Source organism: Delphinus delphis, chromosome 3, assembly GCF_949987515.2.
Source record: "Delphinus delphis chromosome 3, mDelDel1.2, whole genome shotgun sequence".
Taxonomy (NCBI): domain Eukaryota; kingdom Metazoa; phylum Chordata; class Mammalia; order Artiodactyla; family Delphinidae; genus Delphinus; species Delphinus delphis.
This window is the reverse complement of record NC_082685.1, coordinates 57,369,621-57,384,739: the sequence shown is the minus strand read 5'-3', so window position 1 is coordinate 57,384,739 and position 15,119 is coordinate 57,369,621. Positions and strand designations below refer to the sequence as shown.

The following is a 15,119-nucleotide window of genomic DNA, read 5'->3' as shown; positions in this document are numbered from 1 at the left end:
CACAGACTTCCCTTCCCCTACATGAGACCGTTCATGTGTATATGCATATACACACACAGAGAGAGCTAGACGCTTCCTTCTTACAGCCAGGGATAAACACCGGGAACTGATGCTGGGGTGTGGGGGGGAAATGAGAAGGAACAGATAAATGAGAATGAAATCAAGGGCAAAGACAACAAATGAGCAGGAGGAGGAGGCCTAGAAGGGACTGAGGAAGAAGGGGTTGGGGGCAGCTGATGCACTAACAGCATACCCACCTCCTGGAGTGGGATGGCAGGCCAGGTGAGAGAAATGGCAGCTCCCACAGGGCTCCTTGCCACCTCCATCACCTGCACACACACTAACGCCCTCAGAAGCATTTTCTGACAATACTAAGGATGACAGGTCGATTCGCAAATGGATCCTTCATCTCCCCCACCCCCAATAATTCCATGTGGACTGCACATCTGACCTATTCATTGGCTCCATGTATTTTCCCATGAATCAGAGATAGAGAGAGAACATGGTGGTGGGAGCAGTGCCTGGGGAGAGGCCTAGGAGCAGTGAGGCTGGGAGAAAGGTGTGAGACAGTTTCCCAGGCATTGCAAGGGTACCCAGAGAACAAGTGCAAACTCTGCAGCACGCAGGCATGGGTAATGCTGTCCTCTGTCCTCATAAGGCCTGGCCTGTAACTATGTCACCTGGGCTTTGTCCTTATTCAAGAAGTGGCGATGGAGAGCAAGCAGGCACGTTTTCCCTTGGGCTTTACACTGAAGCTGGGGGGAAGGGAGAAAGAGGGAAAGGAGAAGTGGCCCACAGTTTGGTTCTGCCAGGATGGTCCACCATCACAAGCAGGGACATAGGCAGCAGCAGCAGCCTATGTCAGACCCTGACATAAGTAAAGCCAAAGTCATGGAATCCCACTGAGGCATAGTTTGGCACTTGGCCTGAGGTTAGTGCCCTCCCCAAATTACTTGCCACCCACTAACCCTGAGTTCACCTGATCACCTGCTCCTGTACACCCTGGATAACAAACCTTCCCATCATCCTGGGCTCTCAAAAGAAGACAGAACTACATCTTTTCATTTATGGCCTTCTTCTGACTTACAATACCATCACTCAGTCCAGGAAAGGGGAATGCATTTCAGTGTTCCACCAGTAACTCTTTCCTTAAGTATCCTTGGGCTTTGAGACAACATAGATAATAAGGTACTTGAGATGCCCATTTTTCTATCAAAACTGGCCACGTGTAGTCTGTACTTCTACTTAAATAGAGGTTGGATGCTCTCAGCAATCTGTATTGCCAGCCTGGAGCAGATGCTTGGGGCACAGGTGGGAGAAGGCCCTTGGACTCACTAGCCCTTGCCTCCCTGGTGCCTTATATTCTCCTCTCAATTCAGACAGGACTCTAGGAGGGGACTGGGTCATATGTAAATAAGATATCTTCCTGTAACTTTTATCTTCTTTTAAGGCAGGAACGCAAAAGAATGGCATGAGGATGGCAGGAAGCCAACAGAGGAAGGAGGAGTGGAACTGCTGGACCTCCTAAAGCTTCTGACATGCTGGTAGGTCCCATGGACAGTGGCTGCTCTCCAGTCTCAGGGCCAGAGCACAGGGGGAACAGGTAAACATCACAAGTGTTCTGGGCAGGGAGACCCACCTCAGCAGCCTGACTGGGAACGCTTGGAACTCCTATCTTATAAAATGCTCATGTTCTTAACCTACAGTGTATATCCATGTATTTGTTTCCCCAAATCTTTTGGAAAAAGGCAAAGGGAAAGAATTTCTACTTCCATCTTATAAGAAGGAAATTAAAGAAAAGAGATTTAAAACATTGGGTTGAAAGTACAGTACATGAATTTAGATTCAGACACATCTAAGGCCAAGTCTTCGCTCTGCCAATTTCTAGCTATGTGATCTTGGACACACACTTCGCTAGGCCTCAGTTTCTTCATCTATAAAATGGGCATAATAAGAGCTCCTACTTCAAAGAGTATTAGGGAGGATTAAATAAAACAATGAGTGGAAAGTACACGGTACAGCACCTGGCACCTAGTTATCACACCATCATTAGACCGGGGATGAGGACTTCCCCCTGGACCCACAGGCAGTCAGAGCCAGGCCAGGTACCCTAGAAACACTCTCCAGAGCTCCCTGACTCCTGCAGGATCTGCATACCCTCTAGCTGACCCCACATCTCAAATTTTAGGACCAAAGTCTTTTGCTGGTTATCTGCTTTCAGGAGGTGAAGGAAACAGATGTTAGAGGAGGACCCCCACAGCTAAAAATGGAGAGACTCCAGCCAGTTTTCTGCTGAGCACCGAGGCAGACCCAGCCCATTCAGTGCTTTTCCCAGCATATTAGTGTCCAGAGAGCCAGGTCACCATCGTGTAGAACTTCCACTTGCAGAAAGAGCTATAAGACAGTCTTCTGCTTTACAAACTGACAGTTAGAGGATGAACTCTTCCCACAAACACATTCATTACTATTTATGTGCTACACAAACTCATACACACACACACACACACACGCACACACACAGAGTCACTCACCTCTACACAAATAGAAGCTCACTGCCTAATTTGGGCAGACAAATATGAATCTGAAAAAACAATGCAAAGAGAACACTGATAGGATAGTCTTGACAAGGAAAAACAATGTGCAAAGGCTTAGGAAGAGAAATGGATTTCTAAAGAATAATTTGAAGGACAAGAGAAGTAAGTTTGAAGAGGTCAGGCAAACAGGCTTTTTCCCCCATAAGACATAAACAAAGTCAGGAGGTAGACAGCAATTAAATAAAAAGAGGCTTTGAACTGCAAAAGAAATGTGGCTTCTAACCCCAGTCTAGCCCTAACTGGCTGGGAGGCTGGACCTGGAACATCCTTAAGCCACTGACCATTTGTGTAATGGCAACAGTGTGTGCCCCAAATACTGAAGTCATGCCTAAGGCCATGCAAATGGGGACTGCTCTCAACAAACCCAAGGCACCCTAAAAGGAAAGTGATGAGGTGAGGCTACTGGAGGGTAAAAAGTTCACAGTGGATCCAAGCCTCTGCCTGACCAGGCCTAAATCCTCTTGTACAGCCTGCAAGGGAGAGCCCAAGTGAGGCCTTTCCAGTGGCAACACAGAGACAGGTGCTGGCCCTGCCAGAGAGCACATGGAGCCAAGAAGGTCTCCACAGGCCCAGCTGGGACTGGAGCTCTGGAAGGAAGGCAACACAGGATGGGATGAAATAGGAAGTGGGCATTCCTGACCCCTCCTTAATACTCTACTCCAAAATGTGGGGGACATGGCCAATCCCATCCCTACCCCAGAAGAGAAGAGAACAGATCTTAAAGAAGGTAGCTAAGTCACTACTAAATATAAAATAGATAACCAACAAGGACCTACTGTATAGCACAGAGAAATACACTCAATATCTTGTAATAACCTATAATGGAAAGGAATCTGAAGACGAATAGATAGATATGTATAACTGAATCACTCTGCTGTACATTTGAAACTAATACAACATTGTAAATCAACTGTATTTCAATTAAAAAAAATTTTTTAAAAGGTAGCTAAGCATGTTAACAAAAAGCTGCAATCTTGGAGACAAAAGACAGTGCTCCCTCTAAAAGAAATCAGGTGACAAGTAGAGTGACTGAATAAACGGGAGCCCAGCCTGGCCCTCTCCAGACCTATCCTATTCAACTCCAGTCTTCAAAGAATCTGAATGCTAGAAGGCAGCTTAAGACTTAGTCTTCATTTGGACTGCTAACAATCCAAAAGACACGGCAGGCACTTGATACCTACACACAGAAAAAACAGTTCAATGCCTTCAGGTATGGGCTTGTCACTGCATCCAGGAAGGCTCTGGCAACTTCATGCCTGTTGAAGACAAAGAGGTAGAGAGGACTAGGGCAGAAGAAGAATTTTGGTGCCATCACCCAGAGGTGACAACCAAAGCAATAACAGATTTCCTGTATTACAGAGAAAACTTAAAGAGAAAGGAACAATGGGCCAAGAAGAGTTTTCAAACCATGACTGTACGTTAGGAAAAGAAAGAGGATGGGACTTCCCTGGTGGTTCAGTGGTTGAGAATCCGTCTTGCAATGCAGCAGATGCCGGTTCAATCCCTGGTGGGGGAACTAAGATGCCATATGCTGCAGAGCAACTGAGCCTGCATGCCACAACTACAGAGCCCAGGTGCTCTGAAGCCCACATGCCACAACTAGAGAACCTGCGCACTGCAACTAATGAGCCTGCGTGCCACAACTAAGACCCAACGCAGCCAATAAATAAATAAATAATTTTTTTAAAAAAGAAAGAAAGAAAGAGGAGCAATCCAGGGACCAAGATGAAGAACATTAAGAATAGTGCAGAATTACACAGGTCAAGAGAGGAGGGAATCCTGAGAAAATCAAGTTGTGGGTTCAACAAAATCAAGAGGTGAGTCAGAACGAGGATGAGAAAAGCCACTGGATTTGGCAACAAGGAAGCTGGAGGGCCCTTCAAAAGAGGGCACACTTGTGAAGAAATAGATGCACAAGGGTAGAACACCTGGAAAAGTTGAGTAGGTCCACTGAAGTTTGGAGATTTGGGGCCACTTCTCTAAATCCAATTTTTTCAACCTTTCCCCTAGAGTCATAATGATAACTGAGAAAATACTGACCCTGGTGGTCATATAGAGAGATTCTCCGATGCCATATGGTAGGTTCCCTTGATGGAGTAGAGCTACCCCTCAACACACACATCCTCAGGATAGTGATGGACACAGTCACATCAGTAGAGAAAGGAGGCAAGGAGACAAAGTCTCCAAGAACAAACTCCCATCAGACACACAACTCCACCTTCTCTGAGCTCTCAGCCATGCCTCAGACCGCTCTGAAGCTTTAGTCCTTACACTCTGTAGAGCTGTAATAATCATAATTATAGCACTTGGACCGAGGGATAAAGATAAATATCCCCATGACACCCGATTCCCTAGTATTAAAATGCAGTATTTGGGCAGCCCAGAAGAAAATAAATTCTGTATAATAATAATTATAGTCAATATTTATAGAGCACTTTCTATGTTCCAAGCAAAGTTCTAAGCTCATTTACTCTTCACCACAACCCTGTGATGGGGTTCTAATATGCTGCTTATTTTGCCCATGAGGGGACTAAAATTCAGAGAGGTTAAGTAATTTGCCCAAGTTCACACAGTCAGAGAGTAGTAGAGTCAGGAATCAAAGCCATTCTGGCCCCAGAACCCATGCTCTTTCTACAGACCATGCTGCCTTTCGAGTGGTCTATGAAATCAGCCATTCATTTTATTTGTTTTGCAACAATGTGAATAAAAAGGCACACATTTTGTGTCAGGAGAGAAATTTTTTAATGAGCCTACTGGAGCCCTCTTGCGGAGAGAGCCACTTCTACCACATCTATATTTCTGCACATCATACACACACACGCATGTACACACGCATGCACACACATTTTGATTACTGAATGTCCTTCGCACAGCCCAGCCCACAGTAGAGACACAGATATTCAAGAAGAAGAAGGCCCTTGCCTCAGATTGCAACCAGTTCACTGGCACCCTGTGTGACTTGACCTCTTAACCTCCCGTAACTCAGGCTCCCCAGCTGTACAAGAAGCAAAAGCATCCTTGCTCTCCCTCACAGAGTCCAGCACAAAGCACTCCCCTCATACATACCCAACTGTCTGGAAAGAACTTAGCAAGAGAGGAGGAGAGAACTATATTGGGTAAAAGTTGGCCAAGATGATATCCAAGCTCATTTACAACTAGTCTATGATCCTATTCCCCACGCATGAAATATATAGGACAGGATTATTTCTACATGGCACATGAAGAAAATAGAGCCCAAAAGGGTGAATGGGGCTTGCCTAAGCACACCAGCAAGCAACCAGGCAAAGTAGAGAAATATACCAGCCGTGGTCAGTGTATTTTCCACTAGGCTCCAGACTGCACGTTTCTAGCAGGGAGTGGGCAAGGAAATCTACTCCTTATACTTGCTCCCCAACACTGCATGAGGTCCTTAGAGTGATCAGCCTGTGTCTCATGACAGCAGCCAAGGTTACCAAAAACTCTACTCAACTCCATCTCCACTCCAGACCTGGATTTCCACCCAGGTCTCCCCAATTAGTTGTGGGACTTAGGGCTAGCCACCTAACCTCTCTCCAAGTTTCAATTCCTTCATCTAAAAAGGGACTTAATAGTAACTATTTTGTAGGATGGGTGTTAGCATTAAATGAGATGACATGAAGCATAAAGCACAATGCTTGACACAAACCAAGGGCTCAAGAAGCTTGTAGCTCTCACTAACAACTACTGTTAGAGAAAATTCTGAGCAAAGGACAGGATAAACAAAAGCAGTAAGGCTTCACCCCCATATAGAAATGTCTTCTGTTCTGATAATCAAGTCTCTCCTTGGAACCCAGCTTCCCTGAGCTGCAAATCTGCCCACACACCTGGACTACACTCTAGGTGGCTACAGAGGCATTTCCATTGAAACCTTTAAGCGATGTTGGCTGGCTCTGCATCAGTGCCCACCGGAGAGTTGACTAAGAACAGCCACTTCAGAGCCCAGCTTCCTGGTGATTCAGGCCTGTCTTCATATTCCTCCTGCTGCTCTCATATCTCTAAGAGAGAATAGGGAAGGCAAGAGCAGCAGAGGCAAATTCAGCAGACTTAGACTGCTTGGACCACCCTAGAAAGGGTCAGTTGCTATCTAGGGAGTAAGAGCTCCAGGGCCACCTCCTTCCCTCTCCTTTTAAACTAATAACTATATCTCCTAACAGGAAGCATGATGGGCTTTCTTTATAGCCTGCTCCCCAAGAATACCAGGACCTTCATACACTCATCTACAAACCACAGTCTGGGGCTGGAGAGGGATCAGAGTTCATCTTTTTTTTCCCCTGCTGTGTCCAAACTTCCAGCAAAGGTCAGGGCCTCATAGTGGGACTATAGTAGGATAGGGAAGAAGGTATGACTTCTAGTCCATAGCTCCAAGTGGACTATCTGCAAATCAGTAAGCACACCAATCCTTATTCTGTGCCAGCCACTCTGGTACTCTGGATTACAAGAATTCAGCATTCACACTCTAGAAACAGGTACCTCAGGTCCCCTGAGCACACTGGGAACCATACTGTATAACACAACATACAAAAGATACCATCACTGTCCGCAGGTGTTTTATGTCCTGTTGACCATCAGTGAGTAGCATGGTTTTCCATATCTGAGTCTCAGACAGTACAATTAAGAAGAAAGTGCTGTTAAGGAATATGCCGTGAGAAAATAGATACTGTTCTGGACAACTTGAGACACAAATTATAACTTAGAAATGATGAGATGGACAACAATTAGGGTGATCCTGAAACTAACTGAGGAACCCCAAGAAAATAGCATTTACCTACAGAAAACCTTAGCGGCAGCACAAGTACGGATCACCAATCACTGAACTCGCGACTACCATGTTGGCATTGACTATGTCTTCGAGGTAAGTCAGCAACTGAAACAACATATTTTATTTTTAACACACCTGAGAGTCCAAGACTATTCATAATTCCAGATCCTTAAAAACTTGAAAGGAGGATAAATTTTAAAGTGTACACATTTACATACGTGGGCAGAAACACAAAAATCAGATGCTTCTCAACACGGCTCAGGGAGCCATAACTCACGGTTTTCAGAATCCCACCTAACACCCAGAGAAAATCTGGGCGCCTTCTCTGAGAGATTGTGGGAGGCTGGGTAGGTAGCCAAGAAACAAAGAAACCTAAACTCAGCACTTGGCAAGACAATTAAGGAGGAGAGGATTTTAAATGCATTGTTTCTGACTCTAAATATGTCTACATTTATTACCAATTTGGGATCAGAAACCACATTTAGTTCTGCCGGTGACCACGCACTAAAAATATTAAGCAGAGTATTGCCTACGAAACAGTGGTCCTCCCTGCTGCAGCAGCCCCATTTCAGAGCTGACTCTGCAATGGTCCCAGGGCTCCCCATCCTGGGCTTTGCTAAGAGCCCAGTCACAAGCAGAACTGCCACTGTCCTGACAAAGCCTCGCTTGCTTTTTAGAAGCAGCAGTAGGAGCTTCCTTGGTAGCGCAGTGGTTAAGAATCCGCCTGCCAATGCAGGGGACGTGGGGTCGAGCCCTGGTCCGGGAAGATCCCACATGCCACGGAGCAACTAAGCCCATGTGCCACAACTACTGAGCCTGTGCTCTAGAGCCCGCAAGCCACAACTACTGAGCCTGCATGCCACAACTACTGAAGCCCATGCACCTAGAGCCTGTGCTCTGCACGCAACAAGAAGCCACTGCAATGAGAAGCCTATGCACCACAACGAAGAGTAGACCCCGCTCACCCCAACTAGAGAAAGCCCACGCACAGCAACGAAGACCCAATGCAGCCAAAAATAAATAAATTAAATTTTTTTAAAAAAGCAAGCAGCAATAGGAGCCAGGGCTAGAGACTACACAACCTCCTCATCCTCTCCAAGGCTGTGTTATATGGTCAGTGAAATTCCATTTCATGGGCCTATAACAACTACAACCCATCTGACTGGGAGCTCCGCAAGGGCAGGGACAATGTCCACCTAAACCACTGCTGTATCCTCATTGCCTAGCACTGTAGCAGACGCTCAAAAAATATCTGTTAGTTGAATAAAATTAATAATCTAAAAGGGGGTCACGTGGAATACACAATGTAAAATAATGTCAGTGAAAATATGAACTATAGTGAAACATGAAAACAGATACATAAAATACAGTTGAATGAAGAACATAATGGCACATGTATATGAAATATTAGTACTTTGAAAAAAAAGTGTGCGTAGCCATCTCTGTGATCAGACATGAAGTTATTAGAATTATGGAAAGCTATGCTCAATGAAGTCTTTCTTCCTAAAATGTTAGATATATGAGAAAATACTTAATCATTATTTTCAACACAGAACCTGTTCCCTTATCTACTTTTTTTTAATAAGTTTATTTATTTATTTTTGGCTGTGTTGGGTCTTTGTTGCTGCACATGGGCTTTCTCTAGTTGCAGTGAGCAGAGGTTACTCTTCGTTGCTGTGTGCAGGCTTCTCATTGCGGTGGCTTCTCTTGCTGCTGAGCATGGGCTCTAGGCATGTAGGTTTCAGTATTTGTGGCACATGGGATCAGTAGTTGTGGCTCACAGGCTCTAGAGCGCAGGCTCACTAGTTGTGGCATACGGGCCCAGTTGCTCCATGGCATGTGGGACCTTCCTGGACCAGGGCTCAGACCCATGTCCTCAGCAATGGCAGGTGGATTCCCAACCACTGCACCACCAGGAAAGCCCTCCCTTATCTGCTAATTTGTTCTGGTGCCTGGGATCACAGAGACCTTGCTCAGCAAGACCATCTATCTATCACGGAAAGAGAGAGCACAAGGAAATAGCTGCAGTCTTAAAATCCAACTTATCAAGTTGACCTTTTTACCAGAAGACTTCCAGTCTGCATCACCAGTATGCCTGGCTGCCAAGACAGTTAGCCAAGATAGAGGTGAAGAGACCAAAAAAAAAAAAAAAAAAAAGATGCCAGAGCTCCAAATAGGTACCCCCACACCACACAGCCCATGGCCTACTACCCAGCAACGTGCCTATTAAGAAAGGTAGCAGATACCAATCCTTCTAAAATTTCCAAAAAAAGAAGGGAACACTTCTTAATTCATTCTGTGAGACCAGAATTACCCTGACACCAAAGCAAGACAAGGACACTACAAGAAATCTACAGACCAGTACCCTTATGAATATACATGCAAAAATCCTCAACAAAATACTAGCAAGGCAAATTCAGCAGCATATCAAAAGGATTATACAACATGATCAAATGGGATTTATCCTAGGAATACAAGGGCGGTTCATCATATGAAAATTAATCCATTTAATACATTACATTGGTAGAGTGAAGGAAAAAAAAACACATGATCGTCTCAATTGACATAGAAAAGGCAGTTGACAAAATCCAACATCGTTTCGTGATAAAAACATTCAATAAACCAGGGATAGAAAAGAACTTCCTTAACATAATTAAGGTATTATATGAAGAACCAACAGCTAACATCATACTCAATGATGGAAGACTAAAAGTTTTTCCTCTAAGATCAGGAATAACACAAGGATGCCTGCTTTTGTCACTTAGATTCAACATAATACTGGATGTTCTAGCCAAAGCAATTAGGCAAGAAAAAGAAATAAAAGGCATCCGTATTAGAAAGGAAGAAGCAAAACTATCTGTTTGAAGGTGACTTGATCTTATACAAAGAAAACCCTGAAGAATCTACAAACAAAAACTATTAGAGCTAATAAATTCAGCAGGTACAAAAGCCTCAGGTACAAAATCAAAACTCAAATTAGTTGCATTTCTATACACTAACAACTAGCAATCCAGAAAGAAAATTAAGAAAATAATTCCATTTAAAATAGTATCAGGGCTTCCCTCATGGTACAGTGGTTAAGAATCCACCTGCCAATGCAGGGGACACAGATTCGATCCCTGGCCTGGGAAGAGCCCACATGCCATGGAGCAGCTAAGCCCATGTGGCACAACTACTGAGCCTGCACTCTAGAGCCCGTGAGCCACAACTACTGAGCCCATGCACCACAACTACTGAAGCCCACGTACCGTAGAGCCTGCATGCCACAACTACTGAGCCCACACACCGCAACTACTGAAATCCATGTGCTCTAGGGCCTGTGTGCCACAACTACTGAGCCCGCATGCTGCAACTACTGAAGCCTGTGTGCCTAGAACCTGTGCTCTGCAACAAGAAGCCACTACAGTGAGAAAACCGCACACCGCGACAAAGAGTAGCCCCAGCTCACTGAAACTAGAGAAAGCCCGCACATAGCAACAAAGACCCAACGTGGCCAAAAATAAATTTTAAAAAATAAATAAATAAAATTGCATCAAAAAGAATAAAATACTTAGGAATAAATTTAATCAAAGAAGAAAGCCTTTAACCAAAAGACTTATACACTGGAAGCTACAACACATTACTAAAAGAAATTAAAGAAGACCTAAATAAATAGAAAGATGTTCTGGGTTCCTGAACTGGAAGACTTAATTTCATTAAGATGACAATACTACCCAAAGCAATATACAGATTCAACATATTCTCTGTCAAAATCACAAAAGCATTTTTTGCAGAAATGAAAAAACTAATCCTAAAATTCATACGGAATTTTAAGGTACCCTACCCAAAATAATCCTGAAGAACAACAAAGTTGGAGGATTCACACATCCTGATTTCAAAACCTTACCACAAAGCTACAATAATCAAAACTACACAAAACTCACATAAAGATAAATATATACTCTTATATTGACATAAGGATAAACATACCCTCTTATATCATTACATCAATTGATTTTTAACAAGGGTGCCATTGACTAAAAATGGAGCAAAGATCTAAATTTAACAGCTAAAACTATAACATTCTTGGAAGAAAACGTACGGGCCAAACTTCATAACCTTGGATAGGGCAACAGTTTCTTAAATATGACACAAAACCACAAGTGATAAAAGAAAAAAATAGATAAACTGCACTTCATCAAAATTTAAAAACTTTTTTAAACAACAAGGTGCTACTGTATAGCACAGGAAACTATATTCAATATCCTGTGATGAACCATAATGGAAAAGAATATAAAAACAAATGTGTGTGTGTGTGTATATATATATATATATATATATATATATATATATAAAACTGAATCACTTTGCTACATAGCAGAAATTAACACATTATAAATCAACTATACTTCAATAAAAAAAATAAATTTAAAAAAATTTTTTAAAACTTTTGTGCCTCTCATTAGCAAGAGAATGAAAAGACAACCCACAGAATGGGAGAAAATGTTTGCAAATCACATATCTAATAAGGGTTTACCATCCAGAATACATAACAACAACTACAACTCAACAACAAGACAAGCAACCCAATTTAAAAATGGGCAAAGAACTTGAATAGGTATTTCTCCAAAGAAGATATGCAAATGGCCAATAAGCACATAAAATGATGCTCAGTATCACTGATAATTGTGGAAATGCAAATCAAAGCCACAGTTCGATACCATTTGACACCTATGAGGACGACTATAATTTTTTTTTAATGAAAATAACGAGTGTTGGCAAAGATGTGGAAAATTAGTACATTGCCACTGGAAATGTAAGTGGTACAGCCACTGTGGAAAAGTCTGACAATTCTTCAAAAGCTAAACATAAAATTGTCATATGACCCAACACTTCCACCCCTAGGTATATATCCAAATATCTGAAAACAGTGACTCAAACAGATACCAGCATGTGAATGTTCACAGCAGACAAAAGAGGAAATAACCTAAGTATCAACAGATGAATAAATATTTTTAAATAGATTTTTTAAGTGGTATACACAATGAAATATTATTCAGTCATAAAAATGAATGAAGTTCTGATGCATGCTGCAGCATAGATGAACCTTGAAAACATTATGAAATAATGTGAATTTTCTGGCTAAGTAAAATAAGCCAGACACAAAAGGACAAATATTATATAATTCCACTTACATTAAATATCTAAAATAGGCAAATTCATAGAGACAAACGTAGATTAGAGGTCACCTGCAGGGAGGGGGTAGGTAATGGGAAGTTATTCCTTAATAGGTTCATGGTTTCTGTTTGAGCTGACCAAAAAGTTTTAGAAGTAGATAGTGGTAATGGTTGCAAAGCATTGTGAATGTAATTAATGCCACTGAACTGTACATTTAAAATGGTTAAAATGGCAAATTTTATGCTATCTATATTTTAGCATACTAAAAAAATATAAGATTGCCCACGAGTTGGTAATTGCTGAAACCGGATAATGGGCACATGGGTACATTAATTATATTGTTCTCTTTTTAAAAATTTAAGAAAAAAAATGATGTTTTCTGTAGTTTCTCTGGTAGATAGTCTGTCAAGGTAAAGAAGCGCCTTTCTATTTCTAAACAGCTAAGAGGTTTTATCATGAATGGATGTTAAATTTTATCACATGTTTTCCCTACTCTAAGATGATCATATAGTTTTCCCTTTAACCTACTAAAGTAGCAAATTTTATATGCAGATTTTCTAATGTGAAACCACCCTTGCATTCCCGGCTGAAGTCCAACTTGGTCAGATGATCATTTTTATATCCTGCTCGGTTTGATTTGCAGTATTTTGTTGGTCCTTCATGTACTCCCATAACTCTCTGTGCAACTATCATAAAACCCACCAAATTGTACTATAAATGTGAACTCCCTGAGGGGAAAGACTCCTTCCTCATCCACTACTCCATCCCTAACTAGTGCAGGGTCTAGGACACAGTAGGCCCTCAATAAAAGTATGGCAGATAAATAAGTAAATGAATGGGTAGGTGGAGAGATTACCAGGTGAGCAGATGAACACCTTAATCCATAATACTGACACCCTGGCAGGTGTGCAGAGAAGATTTTTCAGGCAGGAAGACCTTCTGAAGGCTCACCAACCACTCCATAGAGGCATCTTCTCTGTTTTAGAGCAGCTCAGTTTGTCTGCAGCTCTGGGGTCCTGTTGTCCAGGAGCTTCTAGACAGGCAATGTAAATCGATAAGTAAATCAGTAGTTATAGTAAGCACTGGGTTGAAAGAGCCCTGACACAGATGGCTAGGAGGCTCCATGGCAGGAAAGCACAGATATCTCCATCAGGAGATAGGGGTCAGAGAGGACTTCTTGGAAGAGGAAAAGGAATTAACCAAAGACAATGAGAAAAGCATCCCAAGCAGAGGCAAGACTGCTTTTTGAAGGCCTGGAGGCATGAAACTTGAAACATGTATTTATTTCAACAATGCTGGAGCAAAGGGTTTACGTGGGAGTGGCATCATGATACGCAAGAACCCACTTTGCCAGATGGGTCAGATGGGTTCCAAACACATAGCTCATTGCACTTTCTTAACAAACCTTTGCAATCTCTGTCCTTTTCAGAACTGCCCCACATGAAAGGGAGACTGGAGAGAGGAAAAAGAAGCCTGCTAAGATGAGAGGGTCACCACTGTTTGTGAATTCTGCTTATGAACTCACTCCTTTGCCTTGCAGTTCAATGGTTTGTCAGTTCTTGCAAATTCTCAATATCTATTAATAGAAGGAGTTAGTTTGTAAATAGAATCTGGATTTGTACTGTATTATCCCTCACAGTGGCCTAAAACCCAAGTGGGTAATTTGAACAGGAAAACAGCCTGAGATTCTAGGCACAATCTCCCCGAAGGATAGATATGCCGTGCTCTACTCTCCTCTGTATGTTTCACACTCAACAAGTCCAAAGCTACTCTACTGATCCTCCTCTAGAGTCGCCTAGCCTTACTGCACAAGCCAGAAACCCGGAAGCTCTCCTCAACACTCCCTCTCCTTTCCCCCACTTCCCTTCTAACCCCCTGCCCATCACCAACTACTGTCGATTTCATCTATTTTCCTCCATGTTCACCTGCCCAAATTGCTCACCCCCACCCCCAGCCACCACCTCTCAGGTGAGGGCAACCCAAGCTGACCAGCACAATGAGGAAGCAGAGGGCACAGCTTTAACGAATCTGTTATTTTCTCAGCCCAGGGTTTCTGGAATAACCCAAACCCAGTCTTCTGAGCCCTCTGAAAGGCTCTCAATAGAAGCCACTTTCTTCCTCAGATGAAGAGTATCACTCAGGGAACCCACTCAATAACAATAGCAAGCTGAAATGTGGGCTGCAGAGAAGGTTTGGTGCCTTGAGTGAGTCCTCTAGAGGTCCCAATGCCCTGTGACCCCAGAAGCCAAAGCCAAATCTATGATTATGGGAATCAAATCCCAGGCAAAGCAAACGTGGCCCCCGCTACAGCCCCACCCCTCACAGCCCATGGAGACATACTCTGGGGATAGCCACTGAGCTGAAGAGTCTTCATCCCTACTCCCTCTGCCCTAAGAGAAGCCATTTCCTTCCACCAAAGCAGGTGGAAGAAAGCAATTCTCAGGAGTAGGATGATGGTGAAACCGACGTCCCAAAATAAGGGATAAAATGTGTTGAAGAGGAAGAAGAGCACTGGCCATGGCTCTCAGCCTGAACTCACTGGAAACTTCCCTTCATCCCATTCCTTACCAGTGGCCCTCACAGCAGCCCAG

General features: G+C 43.1%; 1 protein-coding gene across 3 annotated transcripts in view; it reads right to left on the bottom strand.

The window, feature by feature from the left end:
• The window catches only part of SIL1 (SIL1 nucleotide exchange factor), a 292,256-nt gene that overhangs the window by 184,480 nt on the left and 92,657 nt on the right, over positions 1 to 15,119 (bottom strand). The window contains exon 1 of one of the 3 annotated variants that reach the window (XM_060008759.1): positions 13,385 to 13,528. The exons of the other annotated variants lie outside the window; for them this stretch is intronic. The gene's annotated coding sequence lies outside the window, so the exon portion shown is untranslated. Of the gene's footprint in view, positions 1 to 13,384; positions 13,529 to 15,119 lie in introns of those variants that run through there. 3 annotated transcript variants of the gene reach the window in all.